The sequence below is a fragment of the Palaemon carinicauda genome, chromosome 9 (assembly GCF_036898095.1).
Source record: "Palaemon carinicauda isolate YSFRI2023 chromosome 9, ASM3689809v2, whole genome shotgun sequence".
NCBI lineage: Eukaryota > Metazoa > Arthropoda > Malacostraca > Decapoda > Palaemonidae > Palaemon > Palaemon carinicauda.
The window spans coordinates 146529869-146552275 of NC_090733.1; the positions used below are offsets into that span (position 1 = coordinate 146529869).

Consider the following 22407-nt stretch of genomic DNA (forward strand, 5'->3'; position numbering starts at 1 on the left):
AGGTCAAGATCACAAAAACGTAAAAAACATCTTTTTGCATGATCAATCTTTATACGATCTGCATGAAAGTAGGACCAAATGTGTATAATTCAATGGCCTATCATGTGAAATACAACATAAAGGTCAAGATCACAAAAGGTTAACTATTTCTTTTGGCTATATCTTTGTTTAATTTCCCCCCTTATCCTGATTACTACAGCTTTCTTGTTTAAGCAGTCACATTTTCAGGTACTATTCTTTCATACAGCAACTGAAAATTTGTTAGATTTATGTAAAACATTCCTATTTTATATATTTCTCCTTTCGTGACTAATTACAGCCAGATTAGTTGATAATATTTAACGTCTTCACATCCAGCCACTGGAGTAAAACTATTTTTTTTTAGACATTTTACATTCGCCGGACAAAATAATTTTCATATACTATACTTTACATAAGCCTGATTTTTTCTATATATGGGTTTGCAGTTGTCTAATAACCTTAAGATTCTGGATATATTTATTTTTAGGATGATTGGTTTTTATTCGCACAATATTTATTTTTAGTTTTCAGCTAATGTGAAATAGAAAGTGTCACGTTATGATATTGACAATTTCCTAGCACCTAGTTAGTTTTAGAAAAGTTATTGGAAATAGTTTGTTCAAAATGTCCACCTATTAGGATTTCAGTGTTCTTGCTTATTCTTTAATAAGAACAAATATGTATGACTATATTAAAACCCTCTAATTCTCAGTTTAGTGGAAATATTATTATTATTATTATTATTATTATTATTATTATTATTATTATTATTATTATTGTTGTTGTTGTTGTTGTTGTTGTTGTTGTTGTTGTTAGCTAAGCTACAACCTCAGTTGGAAAAGCAAGATACCATAAGCCCTAGGGCTCTAACAGGGAAAAATAGCCCAATGAGGAAAGGAAATAAATAAACGATATGAGAAAAATAAACAATTAACATAAAATATCTAATAAAAACAGTAACAACATCCAAACAGATATTTCTTATATAAGTGATAAGACTTATTTCAGCTTTTTCAACATATATTCTTTTTCAGGAACTGCAGCTGCATACTATAATCCTCCAATCTAGGACTCCATTGCAGATGTTATACGCCATGGCCAAGTGTGATCTAGGGACTTTTAAGGATTCTGATATCGGCCATCTTTAATCTAATGACACAGTTAAGTTCCAATATTGCCTAACGTAAGTTTTTCCTTATGTTGGTCATTTCAGATTAGAAAGGAATAAATCTATGGAATCATGATAAATCTGAATTTTTTCCCTATTGTATAGGGTAGAGGGACAATCGTGAAAGTGAAGCAGAGATTGTCTCCAGTAACGATTATCATTTCGGTGTTTTATTAATTTAAGGATTTTTATCATAGCAAAGGGTCGTTATTTTAGAGATTTCGAATATATTAACGTGAAAGATTTCAGAGGTTTTGATTTTGGTAATGAACTGTTTTCGGTCATATTGGAAGAGAGAGAGAGAGAGAGAGAGAGAGAGAGAGAGAGAGAGAGAGAGAGAGAGAGAGAGAGAGAGAGAGAGAGAGAGAGAGAGAGGAAATATCTATTTTCAGTGGTACAAAGTATACAGGAACAGAAATTATGAACCATACTAGATCTTAAGTAGGCTATACTTATCTTCTTGTTGTGCCTTACTTTTTATTATAAATTTCATAGTATTAGAATAGGAAAGATACCTTGCTCCTCTCGGTTTAATTACCGGCTGTTAACTTTATTGGCTCATTAGTACAGTTCATATAATTTAGTGTTAATTTCTATAGACTTGATTAATAAAGTAATTTGTATATAATTCTATATCAAAATAAGTTACATTTTTAAATGAATTAGGAGAAAATTGCTGATATGGGAGTGCTAGTTATGGGTAATGGGAGCACCCAAATATTCAAATATATTTTTAGGGAAATTAAATTGAAAACTAAAATTCAATCTGCAAGGGATTGATTCCAATCTTTGAAGCACTTGCCATTTTTTTTTTATTTTGTAGTTTTACAAATCTGAAAGTGTTTTTGTGAAAATTTTGTCTACAGTATTTACCCGTATCTAAACTTGAAGAAAAATAGGAGAGGATATATCTGGAATAAAAAAAAAATAGGTTTCAAGATAGTTTTTAGTATTTCAAACTACTGTAGAATCATTACTGATGCTCATGACTGCCCTGTGATCAAGAGTAATTCAGGTGAAAGAAATGTATTCTGTATCTCATCACTAACTCACCAATAGGTGGCATCAGCTATCTGCTTATTAACCTTGTTCAGTTGAATACCCAATTTTATATGTCAGTCTTGAGCAGCATAGTTCTGGTTATGAACAAATTCCATATATCTGACTGTTGGATGATAGCTTGCAATGTTCAGTGATGGTCAATTGTTAATGAAAAAAATAGATATACTTCATACTGTAGGTAGGTAAGTTAGATCTGATGGTGGTCTTCAACACTTGGTGTACACTATTTAGCCGGGCTCATATGGTTACAGAAGATAGGATAAATTTCCTCACTATTTTCAGGGAGTGCAGTCTGATTGTATTATGAATGAAGTTAAGATTCATCACTTAACACCAGTATCATTGTTATTACTCAATCCAGCTGATTTGATAGACAGCCAATTTTATTCCTATCTATTTTTGTCCTCATTGCTTCTGTATCAGATCTAAAACTTGTGTAAACCCAATTCTTTGGTAGTTTGATAACAGGACGGACTTCTATGCTCTCCCTTCCTACATGGAGACAATATCTCTGTCCTCAAGTGGTTTGAAGTTTGATAACAGGACGGACTTCTATGCTCTCCCTTCCTACAGGGAGACAATATCTGTCCTCAAGTGGTTTGATAAGTGGGTAGACTTCCATATAATGCCTTCCTGTGGTGACAGTATCTCAGTCCTTAAGTGGTTTAATGCAAGAGAGACTTCCATGCAATACCTTCCTACATAGAGACAATATCTGTCCTCAAGTGGTTTGATAAGTGGGTAGACTTCCATATAATGCCTTCCTTTGGTGACAGTATCTCAGTCCTCATGTGGTTTAATGCAAGACAGACTTCGATGCAATACCTTCCTACATGGAGACAATATCTGTCCTCAAGTGGTTTGATAAGTGGGCAGACTTCCACATAATGCCTTCCTGTGGTGATAGTATCTCAGTCCTCAAATGTTTTAATGGAAGACATACTTCGATGCAATACCTTCCTACATGGAGACAATATCTCTGTCCTCAAGTGGTTTGATAAGAGGGCCAGACTTCTATATAATACCTTCCTGTGGTGACAGTATCTCAGTCCTTAAGTGGTTTAATGCAAAACAGACTTCGATGCAATGCCTCCCTACATGGAAACAATATCTCTGTCCTCAAGTGGTTTGATAAGAAGGTAGACTTCTATATAATACCTTCATGTGGTGACAGTATCTCAGTCCTCAAATGGTTTAATGCAAGACAGACTTCGATGCAATACCTTCCTACAGGGAGACCATATCTGTCCTCAAGTGGTTTGATATGAAGGCAGACTTCTATATAATAACTTCCTGTGGTGACAGTACCTCAGTCCTCATGTGGTTTAAGGCAAGACAGACTTCGATGCAATACCTTCCTACACGGAGACAATATCTGTCCTCGAGTGGTTTGATATGAAGGCACACTTCTATATAATAACTTCCTGTGGTGACAGTATCTCAGTCCTCATGTGGTTTAATGCAAGACAGACTTCGATGTAATGCCTTCCTACATGGAGACAATATCTGTCCTCGAGTGGATTGATATGAAGGCAGACTTCTATATAGTAACTTCCTGTGGTGACAGTATCTCAGTCCTCATGTGGTTTAATGCAAGACAGACTTCGATGCAATACCTTCCTACATGGAGGCAATATCTCTATCCTCAAGTGGTTTGATAAGTGGGCAGACTTCCATATAATGCTTTCCTGTGGTGACAGTATCTCAGTCCTCAAATGGTTTAATGGAAGACAGACTTCGATGCAATACCTTAATACATGGAGACAATATCTCTGTCCTCAACTGGTTTGATAAGTGGGCAGACTTCCATATAATGCCTTCCTGTGGTGACAGTATCTCAGTCCTCAAATGGTTTAATGGAAGACAGACTTCGATGCAATACCTTCGTACATGGAGACAATATCTCTGTCCTCATATGGTTTGATAAGAGGGCCAGACTTCTATATAATACCTTCCTGTGGTGACAGTATCTCAGTCCTCATGTGGTTTAATGCAAGACAGACTTCGATGCAATACCTTCCTACATGGAGGCAATATCTCTATCCTCAACTGGTTTGATAAGTGGGCAGTCTTCCATATAATGCCTTCCTGTGGTGACAGTATCTCAGTCCTCAAATGGTTTAATGGAAGACAGACTTCGATGGAATACCTTCCTACATGGAGACAATATCTGTCCTCAAGTGTTTTGATAAGTGGGCAGACTTCCATATAATGCCTTCCTGTGGTGATAGTATCTCAGTCCTCAAATGATTTAATGGAAGACAGACTTCGATGCAATACCTTCCTACATGGAGACAATATCTCTGTCCTCATATGGTTTGATAAGAGGGCCAGACTTCTATATAATACCTTCCTGTGGTGACAGTATCTCAGTCCTCAAATGGTTTAATGGTAGACAGACTTCGATGCAATACCTTCCTACATGGAGACAATATCTCTGTCCTCAAGTGGTTTGATAAGTGGGCAGACTTCCATATAATGCCTTCCTGTGGTGACAGTATCTCAGTCATCAAATGGTTTAATGGAAGACAGACTTCGATGCAATACCTTCCTACATGGAGACAATATCTCTGTCCTCATATGGTTTGATAAGAGGGCAGACTCTATTCAATATTGTTTGTTAAGAGGGAAGACTCTATTCAATATTGTTTGTTAAGAGGGCAGACTTTTATATAATAACTTCCTGTGGATTAATGCAAGACAGACTTCGATACAATACCACCCTACAGGGATACGATATCTTTGTCCTCAAGTGGTTTGATAAGAGGGCAGACTTGTATATAATACCTTCCTGTGGTGACAGTATCTCAGTCCTCAAGTGGTTTAATGCAAGACAGACTTCGATGCAATACCTTCATACATGGAGACAATATCTCTGTCCTCAAGTGGTTTGATAAGAGGGCTGACTTGTATATAATACCTTCCTGTGGTGACAGTATCTCAGTCCTCAAGTGGTTTAATGCAAGACTTGACTTCGATGCAATACCTTCATACATGGAGACAATATCTCTGTCCTCAAGTGGTTTGATAAGAGGGCTGACTTGTATATAATACCTTCCTGTGGTGACAGTATCTCAGTCCTCAAGTGGTTTAATGCAAGACTTGACTCCGATGCAATGCCTTCCTACATGGAGACAATATCTCTGTCCTCAAGTGGTTTGATAAGAGCACACTTGTATATAATACCTTCCTGTGGTGACAGTATCTCAGTCTTCATGTGATTTAATGCAAGACAGACTTCAATGCAATACCTTCCTACATAGAGACAATATCTCTGTCCTCAAGTGGTTTGATAAGAGGGCAGACTTTTATATAATACCTTTCTGTGGTGGCAGTATCTTAGTCCTCAAGTGGTTTAATGCAAGAGAGACTTCCATGCAATACCTTCCTACATAGAGACAATATCTGTCCTCAAGTGGTTTGATAAGTGGGCAGACTTCCATATAATGCCTTCCTGTGGTGACAGTATCTCAGTCCTCATGTGGTTTAATGCAAGACAGACTTCGATGCAATACCTTCCTACATGGAGACAATATCTCTATCCTCAAGTGGTTTGATAAGTGGGCAGACTTCCAAATAATGCCTTCCTGTGGTGACAGTATCTCAGTCCTCAAATGGTTTAATGGAAAACAGACTTCGATGCAATACCTTCCTACATGGAGACAATATCTCTGTCCTCATATGGTTTGATAAGAGGGCCAGACTTCTATATAATACCTTCCTGTGGTGACAGTATCTCAGTCCTCAAATGGTTTAATGGTAGACAGACTTCGATGCAATACCTTCCTACATGGAGACAATATCTTTGTCCTCAAGTGGTTTGATAAGTGGGCAGACTTCCATATAATGCCTTCCTGTAGTGATAGTATCTCAGTCCTCAAATGTTTTAATGGAAGACATACTTCGATGCAATACCTTCGTACATGGAGACAATATCTCTGTCCTCATATGGTTTGATAAGAGGGCAGACTCTATTCAATATTGTTTGTTAAGAGGGAAGACTCTATTCAATATTGTTTGTTAAGAGGGCAGATTTTTATATAATAACTTCCTGTGGATTTATGCAAGACATACTTCGATGCAATACCTTCCTACATGGATACGATATCTTTGTCCTCAAGTGGTTTGATAAGAGGGCTGACTTCTATATAATACCTTCCTGTGGTGACAGTATCTCAGTCCTCAAGTGGTTTAATGCAAGACAGACTTCGATGCAATACCTTCCTATGTAGAGACAATATCTCTGTCCTCAAGTGGTTTGATAAGAGGGCAGACTTTTATATAATTCCTTCCTGTGGTGACAGTATCTCAGTCCTCAAGTGGTTTAATGCAAGACTTGACTTCGATGCAATACCTTCCTACATGGAGACAATATCTCTGTCCTCAAGTGGTTTGATAAGAGGGCAGACTTGTATATAATACCTTCCTGTGGTGACAGTATCTCAGTCTTCAAGTGGTTTAATGCAAGACAGACTTCGATGCAATACCTTTCTACATGGAGACAATATCTCTGTCCTCAAGTGGTTTGGTAAGAGAGCGGACTTGTATATAATACCTTCCTGTGGTGACAGTATCTCAGTCTTCGAGTGGTTTAATGCAAGACAGACTTTGATGCAATACTATCCTACATGGAGACAATATCTCTGTCCTCAATTGGTGTGATAAGAGAGCAGACTTGTATATAATACCTTCCTGTGGTGACAGTATCTCAGTCTTCAAGTGGTTTAAGGCAAGACATACTTCGATGCAATACCTTCCTACACGGAGACAATATCTCTGTCCTTAAGTGGTTTGATAAGAGAGCAGACTTGTATATAATACCTTCCTGTGGTGACAGTATCTCAGTCTTCAAGTTGTTTAATGCAAGACAGACTTCGATGCAATACATTCCTACATGGAGACAATATCTCTGTCCTCAAGTGGTTTGAGAAGAGGGCAGACTTGTATATAATACCTTCCTGTGGTGACAGTACCTTAGTCCTTAAGTGGTTTAATGCAAGACAGACTTCGATGCAATACTTTCCTACATGGAGACAATATCTCTGTCCTCAAGTGGTTTGATAAGAGGGCAGACTTGTATACAATACCTTCCTGTGGTGACAGTATCTTCGTCCTCAAGTGGTTTAATGCAAGACAGACCTCGATGCAATACCTTCCTATATGGAGACAATATCTTGTCCTCAAGTTCTTTGATAAGAGAGCAGACTTGTATATAATACCTTCCTTTGGTGACAGTATCTCAGTCTTCATGTGATTTAATGCAAGACTTGACTTCGATGCAATACATTCTTACATGGAGACAATATCTCTGTCCTCAAGTGGTTTGAGAAGAGGGCAGACTTCTATATAATACCTTCCTGTGGTGGCAGTATCTTAGTCCTCAAGTGGTTTAATGCAAGACAGACTTCGATGCAATACATTCTTACATGGAGACAATATCTCTGTCCTCAAGTGGTTTGAGAAGAGGGCAGACTTGTATATAATACCTTCCTGTGGTGACAGTATCTCAGTCCTTAAGTGGTTTAATGCAAGACAGACTTCGATGCAATACTTTCCTACATGGAGACAATATCTCTGTCCTCAAGTGGTTTGATAAGAGGGCAGACTTGTATATAATACCTTCCTGTGGTGACAGTATCTTCGTCCTCAAGTGGTTTAATGCAAGACAGACTTCGATGCAATACTTTCCTACATGGAGACAATATCTCTGTCCTCAATTGGTTTGATAAGAGAGCAGACTTTTATATAATACCTTCCTCTGGTGACATTATCTCAGTCATCAAGTGGTTTAATGCAAGAAAGACTTCGATGCAATACCTTCCTACATAGAGACAATATCTCTGTCCTCAAATGGTTTGATAAGTGGGCAGATTTGCATATAATACCTTCCCGTGGTGACAGTATCTTAGTCCTCAAGTGGTTTAATGCAAGACAGACTTCGATGCAATACATTCCTACATGGAGACAATATCTCTGTCCTCAAGTGGTTTGAGAAGAGGGCAGACTTGTATATAATACCTTCCTGTGGTGACAGTACCTTAGTCCTTAAGTGGTTTATTGCAAGACAGACTTCGATGCAATACTTTACTACATGGAGACAATATCTCTGTCCTCAAGTGGTTTGATAAGAGGGCAGACTTGTATATAATACCTTCCTGTGGTGACAGTATCTTAGTCCTCAAGTGGTTTAATGCAAGACAGACTTCGATGCAATACCTACCTACATGGAGACAATATATCTGTCCTCAAGTGGTTTGAGAAGAGGGCAGACTTATATATAATACCTTTCTGTGGTAACAGTATCTCAGTCCTCAAGTGGTTTAATGCAAGACAGACTTTGATGCAATACCTTCCTTCATGGAGACAATATCTCTGTCATCAAGTGGTTTGATAAGAGGGCAGACTTGTATATAATACCTTCCTGTGGTGACAGTATCTCAGTCCTCAAGTGGTTTAATGAAAGACTTGATTCCGATGCAATGCCTTCCTACATGGAGACAATATCTCTGTCCTCAAGTGGTTTGATAAGAGCAAACTTGTATATAATACCTTCCTGTGGTGACAGTATCTCAGTCTTCATGTGATTTAATGCAAGGCACACTTCAATGCAATACCTTCCTACATGGACACAATATCTCTGTCCTCAAGTGGTTTGAGAAGAGGGCAGACTTGTATATAATACCTTCCTGTGGTGACAGTATCTCAGTCTTCATGTGATTTAATGCAAGGCACACTTCAATGCAATACCTTCCTACATGGAGACAATATCTCTGTCCTCAAGTGGTTTGATAAGAGGGCAGACTTGTATATAATACCTTCCTGTGGTGACAGTATCTCAGTCATTAAGTGGTTTAATGCAAGAGAGACTTCCATGCAATACCTTCCTACATAGAGACAATATCTGTCCTCAAGTGGTTTGATAAGTGGGTAGACTTCCATATAATGCCTTCCTTTGGTGACAGTATCTCAGTCCTCATGTGGTTTAATGCAAGACAGACTTCGATGCAATACCTTCCTACATGGAGGCAATATTTCTATCCTCAAGTGGTTTGATAAGTGGGCAGACTTCCATGTAATGCCTTCCTGTGGTGACAGTATATCAGTCCTCAAATGGTTTAATGGAAGACAGACTTCGATGCAATACCTTCCTACATGGAGACAATATCTCTGTCCTCATATGGTTTGATAAGAGGGCAGACTCTATTCAATATTGTTTGTTAAGAGGGAAGACTCTATTCAATATTGTTTGTTAAGAGGGCAGATTTTTATATAATAACTTCCTGTGGATTTATGCAAGACATACTTCGATGCAATACCTTCCTACATGGATACGATATCTTTGTCCTCAAGTGGTTTGATAAGAGGGCTGACTTCTATATAATACCTTCCTGTGGTGACAGTATCTCAGTCTTCAAGTGGTTTAATGCAAGACAGACTTCGATGCAATACCTTTCTACATGGAGACAATATCTCTGTCCTCAAGTGGTTTGGTAAGAGAGCGGACTTGTATATAATACCTTCCTGTGGTGACAGTATCTCAGTCTTCAAGTGGTTTAATGCAAGACAGACTTTGATGCAATACTATCCTACATGGAGACAATATCTCTGTCCTCAATTGGTTTGATAAGAGAGCACACTTGTATATAATACCTTCCTGTGGTGACAGTATCTCAGTCTTCAAGTGGTTTAAGGCAAGACATACTTCGATGCAATACCTTCCTACACGGAGACAATATCTCTGTCCTTAAGTGGTTTGATAAGAGAGCAGACTTGTATATAATAACTTCCTGTGGTGACAGTATCTCAGTCTTCAAGTTGTTTAATGCAAGACAGACTTCGATGCAATACCTTCCTACATGGAGACAATATCTCTGTCATCAAGTGGTTTGAGAAGAGGGCAGACTTGTATAAAATACCTTCCTGTGGTGACAGTACCTTAGTCCTTAAGTGGTTTAATGCAAGACAGACTTCGATGCAATACCTTCCTATATGGAGACAATATCTCTGTCATCAAGTGGTTTGAGAAGAGGGCAGACTTGTATATAATACCTTCCTGTGGTGACAGTACCTTAGTCCTTAAGTGGTTTAATGCAAGACAGACTTCGATGCAATACCTTCCTACATGGAGACAATATCTCTGTCATCAAGTGGTTTGAGAAGAGGGCAGATTTGCATATAATACCTTCCCGTGGTGACAGTATCTTAGTCCTCAAGTGGTTTAATGCAAGACAGACTTCGATGCAATACATTCCTACATGGAGACAATATCTCTGTCCTCAAGTGGTTTGAGAAGAGGGCAGACTTGTATATAATACCTTCCTGTGGTGACAGTACCTTAGTCCTTAAGTGGTTTAATGCAAGACAGACTTCGATGCAATACTTTCCTACATGGAGACAATATCTCTGTCCTCAAGTGGTTTGATAAGAGGGCAGACTTGTATATAATACCTTCCTGTGGTGACAGTATCTTCGTCCTCAAGTGGTTTAATGCAAGACAGACCTCGATGCAATACCTTCCTATATGGAGACAATATCTTGTCCTCAAGTTCTTTGATAAGAGAGCAGACTTGTATATAATACCTTCCTTTGGTGACAGTATCTCAGTCTTTATGTGATTTAATGCAAGACTTGACTTCGATGCAATACATTCTTACATGGAGACAATATCTCTGTCCTCAAGTGGTTTGAGAAGAGGGCAGACTTCTATATAATACCTTCCTGTGGTGGCAGTATCTTAGTCCTCAAGTGGTTTAATGCAAGACAGACTTCGATGCAATACATTCTTACATGGAGACAATATCTCTGTCCTCAAGTGGTTTGAGAAGAGGGCAGACTTGTATATAATACCTTCCTGTGGTGACAGTATCTCAGTCCTTAAGTGGTTTAATGCAAGACAGACTTCGATGCAATACTTTCCTACATGGAGACAATATCTCTGTCCTCAAGTGGTTTGATAAGAGGGCAGACTTGTATATAATACCTTCCTGTGGTGACAGTATCTTCGTCCTCAAGTGGTTTAATGCAAGACAGACTTCGATGCAATACTTTCCTACATGGAGACAATATCTCTGTCCTCAATTGGTTTGATAAGAGAGCAGACTTTTATATAATACCTTCCTCTGGTGACAGTATCTCAGTCTTCAAGTGGTTTAATGCAAGAAAGACTTCGATGCAATACCTTCCTACATAGAGACAATATCTCTGTCCTCAAATGGTTTGATAAGTGGGCAGATTTGCATATAATACCTTCCCGTGGTGACAGTATCTTAGTCCTCAAGTGGTTTAATGCAAGACAGACTTCGATGCAATACATTCCTACATGGAGACAATATCTCTGTCCTCAAGTGGTTTGAGAAGAGGGCTGACTTCTATATAATACCTTCCTGTGGTGACAGTACCTTAGTCCTTAAGTGGTTTATTGCAAGACAGACTTCGATTCAATACTTTACTACATGGAGACAATATCTCTGTCCTCAAGTGGTTTGATAAGAGGGCAGACTTGTATATAATACCTTCCTGTGGTGACAGTATCTTAGTCCTCAAGTGGTTTAATGCAAGACAGACTTCGTTGCAATACCTTCCTACATGGAGACAATATATCTGTCCTCAAGTGGTTTGAGAAGAGGGCAGACTTATATATAATACCTTTCTGTGGTAACAGTATCTCAGTCCTCAAGTGGTTTAATGCAAGACAGGCTTTGATGCAATACCTTCCTTCATGGAGACAATATCTCTGTCATCAAGTGGTTTGATAAGAGGGCAGACTTGTATATAATACCTTCCTGTGGTGACAGTATCTCAGTCCTCAAGTGGTTTAATGCAAGACTTGATTCCGATGCAATGCCTTCCTACATGGAGACAATATCTCTGTCCTCAAGTGGTTTGATAAGAGCAAACTTGTATATAATACCTTCCTGTGGTGACAGTATCTCAGTCTTCATGTGATTTAATGCAAGGCACACTTCAATGCAATACCTTCCTACATGGACACAATATCTCTGTCCTCAAGTGGTTTGAGAAGAGGGCAGACTTGTATATAATACCTTCCTGTGGTGGCAGTATCTCAGTCTTCATGTGATTTAATGCAAGGCACACTTCAATGCAATACCTTCCTACATGGAGACAATATCTCTGTCCTCAAGTGGTTTGATAAGAGGGCAGACTTGTATATAATACCTTCCTGTGGTGACAGTATCTCAGTCCTTAAGTGGTTTAATGCAAGAGAGACTTCCATGCAATACCTTCCTACATAGAGACAATATCTGTCCTCAAGTGGTTTGATAAGTGGGTAGACTTCCATATAATGCCTTCCTTTGGTGACAGTATCTCAGTCCTCATGTGGTTTGATGCAAGACAGACTTCGATGCAATACCTTCCTACATGGAGGCAATATTTCTATCCTCAAGTGGTTTGATAAGTGGGCAGACTTCCATATAATGCCTTCCTGTGGTGACAGTATCTCAGTCCTCAAATGGTTTAATGGAAGACAGACTTCGATGCAATACCTTCCTACATGGAGACAATATCTGTCCTCAAGTGGTTTGATAAGTGGGCAGACTTCCACATAATGCCTTCCTGTGGTGATAGTATCTCAGTCCTCAAATGTTTTAATGGAAGACATACTTCGATGCAATACCTTCCTACATGGAGACAATATCTCTGTCCTCATATGGTTTGATAAGAGGGCCAGACTTCTATATAATACCTTCCTGTGGTGACAGTATCTCAGTCCTCATATGGTTTAATGCAAGACAGACTTCGATGCAATACCTTCCTACATGGAGGCAATATCTCTATCCTCAAGTGGTTTGATAAGTGGGCAGTCTTCCATATAATGCCTTCCTGTGGTGACAGTATCTCAGTCCTCAAATGGTTTAATGGAAGACAGACTTCGATGCAATACCTTCCTATATGGAGACAATATCTGTCCTCAAGTGGTTTGATAAGTGGGCAGACTTCCATATAATGCCTTCCTGTGGTGATAGTATCTAAGTCCTCAAATGGTTTAATGGAAGACAGTCTTCGATGCAATACCTTCCTACATGGAGACAATATCTCTGTCCTCAAGTGGTTTGATAAGAGAGCAGACTTGTATATAATACCTTCCTGTGGTGACAGTATCTCAGTCCTCAAGTGGTTTAATGCAAGACAGACTTTGATGCAATACCTTCCTATATGTAGACAATATCTCTATCCCCAAGTGGTTTGATAAGAGGGCACACTTCTATATAATAACTTCCTGTGGTTACAGTATCTCAGTCTTCAAGTGGTTTAATGTAAGACAGACTTTGATGCAATACCTTCCTACATGGAGACATTATCTCTGTCCTCAAGTGGTTTGATAAGAGGGCAGACTTCTATATGATAACTTCCTGTGGTGACAGTATCTCAGTCCTCAAGTGGTTTAAAGCAAGACATACTTCGATGCAATACCTTCGTAATGCAGACATTATCTCAGTCCTCAAGTGGTTTGATAAGAGGGCAGACTTATATATAATAACTTCCTGTGGTTATAGTATCTCAGTCCTCAAGTGGTTTAATGCAAGACAGACTTCGATTTAATACCTTCCTACATGGAGAGGATATCTCTATCCTCAAGTGGTTTGATAAGAGGGCAGACTTCTATTTAGTACCTTCCTGTGGTGACAGTGTCTCAGTCCTCAAGTAGTTTAATGCAAGACAGACTTCGATGTAATACCTTCCTACATGGAGAGGATATTTCTATCCTCAAGTGATTTGATAAGAGGGCAGACTTCTATATAATACCTCCCTGTGGTGACAGTATCTCAGTCCCCAAGTAGTTTAATGTAAGACAGACTTCGATGCAATACCTTCCTACATGGAGACAATATCTCTGTCCTCAAGTGGTTTGATAAGAGGGCAGACTTCTATATAATACCTTCCTGTGGTGACAGTATGTCAGTCCTCAAGTGGTTTAATGCAAGACAGACTTCGATGCAATACCTTCCTACATGGAGACAATATCTCTGTCTTTAAGTGGTTTGATAAGAGGGCAGACTTCTATATAATACCTTCCAGTGGTGACAATATTTCAGTCCTCAATTGGTTTAATGCAAGACAGACTTCGATGCAATACCTTCCTACATGGAGACAATATCTCTGTCCTCAAGTGGTTTGATAAGAGGGCAGACTTCTATATAATACCTTCCTGTGGTGACAGTATGTCAATCCTCAAGTGGTTTAATGCAAGACAAACTTCGATGCAATAGCTTCCTACATGGAGACAATATCTCTGTCTTCAAGTGGTTTGATAAGAGGGCAGACTTCTATATAATACCTTCCAGTGGTGACAGTATCTCAGTCCTCAAGTGGTTTAATGCAAGACAGACTTCGATGTAATATCTTCCTACATGGAGAGGATATTTTTATCCTTAAGTGGTTTGATAAGAGGGCAGACTTCTATATAATACCTTCCTGTGGTGACAGTATCTCAGTCCCCAAGTGGTTTAATGCAAGACAGACTTCGATGCAATACCTTCCTACATGGAGACAATATCTCTGTCCTCAAGTGGTTTGATAAGAGGGCAGACTTTTATATAATACCTTCCTGTGGTGACAGTATCTCAATCCTCAAGTGGTTTAATGCAAGACAGACTTCAATGCAATACCTTCCTACATGGAGACAATATCTCTGTCCTCAAGTGGTTTGATAAGAGGGCAGACTTCTATATAATACCTTCAAGTGGTGACAATATTTCAGTCCTCAAGTGGTTTAATGCAAGACAGACTTCGATGCAATACCTTCCTACATGGAGAGGATATCTCTATCCTCAAGTGGTTTGATAAGAGGGCAGACTTCTATATAATACCTTCCTGTGGTGACAGTATGTCAGTCCTCAAGTGGTTTAATGCAAGACAGACTTCGATGCAATACCTTCCTACATGGAGACAATATCTCTGTCTTCAAGTGGTTTGATAAGAGGGCAGACTTCTATTTAGTACCTTCCTGTGGTGACAGTGTCTCAGTCCTCAAGTAGTTTAATGCAAGACAGACTTCGATGTAATACCTTCCTACATGGAGAGGATATCTCTATCCTCAAGTGGTTTGATAAGAGGGCAGCCTTCTATTTAGTACCTTCCTGTGGTGACAATATCTCAGTCCTCAAGTGGTTTAATGTAAGACAGACTTCGATGTACATGGAGAGGATATCTCTATCTTGAAGTGGTTTGATAAGAGGGCAGACTTGTATATAATACCTTCCTTTGGTGACAGTATGTCAGTCCCCAAGTGGTTTAATGCAAGACAGACTTCGATGCAATACCTTCTTACATGGAGGCATTATCTCCGTCCTCAAGTGGTTTGATAAGAGGGCAGGCTTCTATATAATACCTTCCTGTGGTGACAGTATCTCAGTCCCCAAGTTATTTAATGCAAGACAGACTTCGATGCAATACCTTCCTACATGGAGACATTATCTCCGTCCTCAAGTTGTTTGATAAGAGGGCAGACTTGTATATAATACCTTCCTGTGGTGACAGTATCTCAGTCCCCAAGTGGTTTAATGCAAGACAGACTTTGATGCAATACCTTCCTATATGTAGACAATATCTGTGTCCCCAAGTGGTTTGATAAGAGGGCAGACTTCTATATAATAACTTCCTGTGGTGACAGTATCTCAGTCCCCAAGTGGTTTAATGCAAGACAGACTTCGATGCAATACCTTCCTACATGGAGACATTATCTCCGTCCTCAAGTGGTTTGATAAGAGGGCAGACTTCTATATAATACCTTCCTTTGGTGACAGTATCTCAGTCACCAAATGGTTTAATGCAAGACAGACTTCGATGCAATACCTTCCTACATGGAGGCATTATCTCCGTCCTCAAGTGGTTTGATAAGAGGGCAGACATCTATTTAGTACCTTCCTGTGGTGACAGTGTCTCAGTCCTCAAGTAGTTTATTGCAAGACAGACTTCGATGCAATACCTTCCTACATGGAGACATTATCTCTGTCCTCAAGTGGTTTGATAAGAGGGCAGACTTCTATATAATATGGTTTGATAAGAGGGCAGACTTCTATATAATAACTTCCAGATGTGACAGTATATCCGTCCCTAAGTGGTTTAATGCAAGACAGACTTCGATGCAATACCCTCCTACATGGAGACAATATATCTATCCTCAAGTGGTTTGATAAGAGGGCAGACTTCTATATAATAACTTCCTGTGGTAACAGTATCTCAGTCCTCAAGTGGTTTAATGGATGACAGACTTCGATGCAATACCTTCCTACATGGAGACATTATCTCCGTCCTCAAGTGGTTTGATAAGAGGGCAGACTTCTATATAATAACTTCCTGTGGTGACAGTATCTCAGTCCCCAAGTGGTTTAATGCAAAACAGATTTCGATGCAATACCTTCCTACATGGAGATTATATCTCTCTCCTCAAGTGGTTTGATAAGAGGGCAGACTTCTATATAATACCTTCCTGTGGTGACAGTATATCAGTCCTCAAGTGGTTTAATACAAGACAGACCGATGCAATACCTTCTTACATGGAGACAATATCTCTGTCCTCAAGTGGTTTGATAAGAGGGCAGACTTCTATATAATACCTTCCTGTGGTGACAGTATCTCAGTCCTTAAGTGGTTTAATACAAGACAGACTTCGATGCAATACATTCCTACATGGTGACAATATCTCTGTCCTCAAGTGGTTTGATAAAAGGGCAGACTTCTATATAATACTTTCCTGTGGTGACAGTATCCCATTCCTCAAGTGGTTTAATGCAAGACAGACTTCGATGCAATACTTTCCTACATGGAGACAATATCTCTGTCCTCAAGTGGTATGATAAGAGGGCAGACTACTATATAATACCTTCCTGTGGTGACAGTATCTCAGTCCTCAAGTGGTTCAATACAAGACAGACTTCGATGCAATACCTTCCTACATGGAGATTATATCTCTCTCCTCAAGTGGTTTGATAAGAGGGCAGACTTCTATATAATACCTTCCTGTGGTGACAGTATCTCAGTCCCCAAGTGGTTTAATACAAGACAGACTTCGATGCAATACCTTCCTACATGGAGACAATATCTGTCTTCAAGTGGTTTGATAAGAGGGCAGACTTGTATATAATACCTTCCTGTGGTGACAGTATCTCAGTCCCCAAGTCGTTTAATGCAAGATAGACTTCGATGCAATACCTTCCTACATGGAGACAATATCTCTGTCCTCAAGTGGTTTGATAAGAGGGCAGACTTCTATATAATACCTTTCTGTGGTGACAGTATCTCAGTCCCCAAGTGGTTTAATGCAAGACAGACTTCGATGCAATACCTTCCTACATGGAGACAATATCTCTGTCTTCAAGTGGTTTGATAAAAGGGCAGACTCCGATATAATACCTTCCTGTTGTGACAGTATCTCAGTCCCCAAGTGGTTTAATGCAAGACAGACTTCGATGCAATACCTCCCTACATGGAGACAATATCTCTGTCCTCAAGTGGTTTGATAAGAGGGCAGACCTCTATATAATACCTTCCTGTGGTGACAGTATCTCAGTCCCCAAGTGGTTTAATGCAAGACAGAATTATATGCAATACCTTCCTACATGGAGACAATATCTCTGTCCTCAAGTGGTTTGATAAAAGGGCAGACTTCTATATAATACCTTCCTATGGTGACAGTATCTCAGTCCCCAAGTGGTTTAATGCAAGACAGACTTCGATGCAATACCTTCCTACATGGAGACATTAACTCCGTCCTCAAGTGGTTTGATAAGTGGGCAGACTTCTATATAATACCTTCCTTTGTTGACAGTATCTCAGTCCCCAAGTGGTTTAATGCAAGACAGACTTCGATGCAATACCTTCCTACATGGAGACAATATCTCTGTCCTCAAGTGGTTTGATAAGAGAGCAGACTTGTATATAATACCTTCCTGTGGTGACAGTATCTCAGTCCTCAAGTGGTTTAATGCAAGACAGACTTTGATGCAATACCTTCCTATATGTAGACAATATCTGTGTCCCCAAGTGGTTTGATAAGAGGGCAGACTTCTATATAATAACTTCCTGTGGTGACAGTGTCTCAGTCCTCAAGTAGTTTAATGCAAGACAGACTTCGATGTAATACCTTCCTACATGGAGAGGATATTTCTATCCTCAAGTGGTTTGATAAGAGGGCAGGCTTCTATATAATACCTTCCTGTGGTGACAGTATCTCAGTCCCCAAGTTATTTAATGCAAGACAGACTTCGATGCAATACCTTCCTACATGGAGACATTATCTCCGTCCTCAAGTGGTTTGATGAGAGGGCAGACTTCTATATAATAACTTCCTGTTGTGACAGTATCTCAATCCCCAAGTGGTTTAATGCAAGACAGACTTCGATGCAATACCTTCCTACATGGAGACAATATCTCTGTCCTCAAGTGGTTTGATGAGAGGGCAGACTTCTATATAATACCTTCCTGTGGTGACAGTATCTCAGTCCTCAAGTGGTTTAATACAAGACAGACTTCGATGTAATACCTTCCTACATGAAGACAATATCCCTGTCCTTAAGTGGTTTGATAAGAGGGCAGACTTCTATATAATACCTTCCTGTGGTGACAGTATCTCTGTCCTCAAGTGGTTTAATACAAGACAGACTTCGATGCAATACCTTCCTACATGGAGACAATATCTCTGTCCTCAAGTGGTTTGATAAGAGGGCAGACTTCTATATAATACCTTCCTGTGGTGACAGTATCCCAGTTCTCAGGTGGTTTGATTCAGCACTGACTTCGTTACGATGCCCTCTTACATGGTAAAATATCTTTGTCAGAAAAACATTCTACTTCTTTCTCTTTTACCTCCTACACTTTTACCTCACAGACGTTCATCATCATAAAAATTTTTTTTTCAACATCTGAAGGTATTCACATATATAATACATTGATTTGTTTGATTTAAAAAATCAGGTACTGATATATATTAAAAGATAAGTTGCTTTCTATAATAAATTTAGTACCACAATCATTGCTGAACATCATTGAAGTTATTCTTGCCCTGAGATATTGGGTATGCATGTCTAGAATAGAAGCTTCACGAAGAATAGAAGTTTCATGGTGAACGAACAGAGTAATAGGGTGGCGTAATCTTCCTCGACTTTAGGGAGATCTTCCAACTTCCATTATTTGTTATACCATTGTCTCCAACTTTTGTATCTTAGCCACTTAATTCTGATATCGTTCGGATATTGTAGCATCCATGTTTTCCAAGTTGCTGGATCTAGGATTTTGAAGACGTGTTAAATGATTTGTGGTAGATGTGTAGTGATAGTATTGCTATTGGCTATTGTTAGACTGCAGAGTTAAAATGTTTGGTTGATTAGACTTTTTATTTTTTTTTTTTTCAATTTTTTTTAAACAATAGAAACTCTCAAACGTGGAAGCATTTTCCTGAGTGATCATTACTTTGGGTACTTACCGCAAGATGATGTGGCGCCACAAAATTAAGCTCGAGTAGGAGTGTATAATGTATAACCTCATACCATTGCCATAAGGAGTGTATACTTATAGTGCTGGATTGTAAGGGGGACGGCTAGATAGGGCAATGGTTTTATTTATGAACCCTAATTGACAACATATTGCACATGGCTATGGAAACCTGTATTTGGCTCTTGAGACTATAAAGCTTTACATTATAAGCATATATGTGCAAAATGTTTACTTTCTTATGAATAGAAGTCGAGAGATATAATTAATCTTTTGTTCTACATTCCAGGGTAGTAACGGAATTGTTTCTGTTATTTAAACCAGAGCTTTAATGGAGAATCTTCATTCCATAAAATACAGCTTTTTATGAAATTAAAGGACTTTGGTGATGCCGGCTACCATAGTAAGTCCCTTCTGTCCTTTATCAAGTTATTTCTGCCCTTTGAAATATTTTTGTTTCTATTATTGATTGATCTTTTCTTTAAGAAACAAAAGCTTTGTTTGTGGGTTAATCTGTTGGTTGATTAATCTGTTGAATTCATCAACTTGGATAATTCCTTATTGAAATTGTATTCAGGCTGATATTTTTTTGAAACTTTTGATACATTTAGGTGAATAAAGACATAGCCAAAGGAAATTATTTAAAATTCATCTACTAACAATGACTTTCTAAAAGCAATTATAGTAGTTGTAGTTTCTAATGTTATTGTCATTGTAATGGTTGTAGTTTTAATTAATATAGGTATAATGGCTGCAGTTGTAGTTATAATGGTTGTAGTTTTAATTAATATAGTTATAATAGCTGCAGTTGTAGTTATAATGGTTGTAGTTGCATTTCTTTAATTGTATTTTCTGCACCATTGCTGTAGTTGTTTTAATTTCAATAGCTGTCGTATGTTATTGTTGTAAATGTATCATCAATTCAAGTTCGTATTGTAAATCAACTGTATTAGTAATTGCTGTTGTATAATCGTCAGTCATCGTCATCTTTTAAAGTTCCAATTGAAGTCAGCTGAGGTACTTGAAATCCTTTTTGCAATGAAATACCATTGATTTTTACTTTGTCGTCAATATCTGACATCAGTACATTTAAAGATTTATGATCCCTAACCTGAATGATTAGGGTTGCATACCCTCTATCAAGAGGGTTAATTTTTCCATACAACCCCTACTTTATCTCTCTTCCACTGTCTAGGGTTAGAGATCTCTTGCTTGAGGCTACACTCGGGCACACTATTTGATCTTATTTCTCTTCCTCAGGTTTTGCTAAAGTTTATATAGTTTATTTAAGAAATATTTGTTTCAATGTTGTTACTGTTCGTAAGATATTATATTTTTCCTTGTTTCCTTTCCTCACGGGGCTATTTTCCGTGTTGGAGTCCCTGGGCTTATAGCATTTTTCTTTTTCAACTAGGGTTGTAGCCAAGCAAGTAATAATAATAATAATATTCCCAGCTCAAAGATGGCGAGAAAAAGGCGTATCATGGTGTATATAAGCTTCGTCATCCAGATAATCGTAGACCTTTCTCTCAGAAATGACTTTATTGTAGTACTCAAGAGGAGGTAGTCTAAAAATATGGAATATTCCTCTAAATTGTTTATACAGATATATTTACTAGCATTAAAAAGTGTAAAAGTTTATACTGTAAAGTAAAGAGTATGTAAATCAATTTTATTTAACACCATATTGGCTGTAATTTTACCCTTTGGCTATGTAATAGTGGTGATAACTTTTAAGCTTATGACCATTCAAGCGTGACTAGCTAATCACCTAGGCCTAAGTGTAAATATGTAAATGATGCTTATAAGTTTAGTGAATTAAAACAAACTATTATGTTTGTCTAAACTGACTTGCTATGACAGTTTCTAGTTATTGTCTTTTAAATCAAGGATAAAGGTTGCAAAAGTTTGCGTGGAAAGAGACAGCCAATGACATGCGAGAGAAAGAAGAGTGTATTCTGGAGAAGGCTGATTGGAAACTGCCTTTCATATGGAAATGGATTTAATCTGAGGACAAAGTGGAGAAAAGGGTTAAAGAAGAGTGGAAACCAGGATCGTGTTGGAACCTTTATGGCGAATATTTTATCCAACAAAATACTTTAGTCCCAGAAGAAGGGTGTTTTGGTGGTGCAGTCTACCAAGGAGGGGCTTCAATGTCCGTAATAAAGGTATTGGGTGTTTTTCTTGTAGTGTTTTACTTATTTACTTATTATTTTCCAGAAGATTTGTTTTCTAGTATCTCATAAGAATAATTTATTACTATTTGATGTTTTTAATATAAAGATACTTTAAGACAATATTTTGTGCAGTGATTAGATAGCTTACTGTAGTAGTTTACGATAAACCTTGCAGCTCTTGATAACGTTGAGACCAAAAGCACCTATATAAAAGATAATAGTGAGCTTTGAGCCCTTTCTTGTGAAATGCCTGGGTTTCATTGACGTTTTGTTAGTCGAAATATAAAGAAATTTTCCTTTATGAACAAAGAATCTCTCTAAATTGTTCAGTTATATTTTTACCGGAATTAAAGTGTGTGAGGTGCTAAATTACAAGCTGACGATTAAGGCAATAGTTTTTACTTTACTTTAGTTTTTACTTTACTTTAGTTTTTACTTGTGTGTGTGTGTGTGTGTGTGTGTGTGTGTGTGTGTGTGTGTGTGTGTGTGTGTGTGTGTGTGTGTGTGTGTGTGTAAATTTCTATTGAC

General features: G+C 38.4%; 1 long non-coding RNA gene across 1 annotated transcript; it reads left to right on the plus strand.

Moving 5' to 3' along the window:
- Positions 1-1058: 1058 nt before the first annotated feature.
- LOC137646910 (uncharacterized) lies at positions 1059-21812 on the plus strand. The gene is made up of 3 exons (XR_011045493.1): positions 1059-1181; positions 19992-20105; positions 21593-21812. It is a non-coding gene; the product is annotated as an uncharacterized lncRNA (long non-coding RNA).
- The last annotated feature ends 595 nt before the right edge of the window (positions 21813-22407 follow it).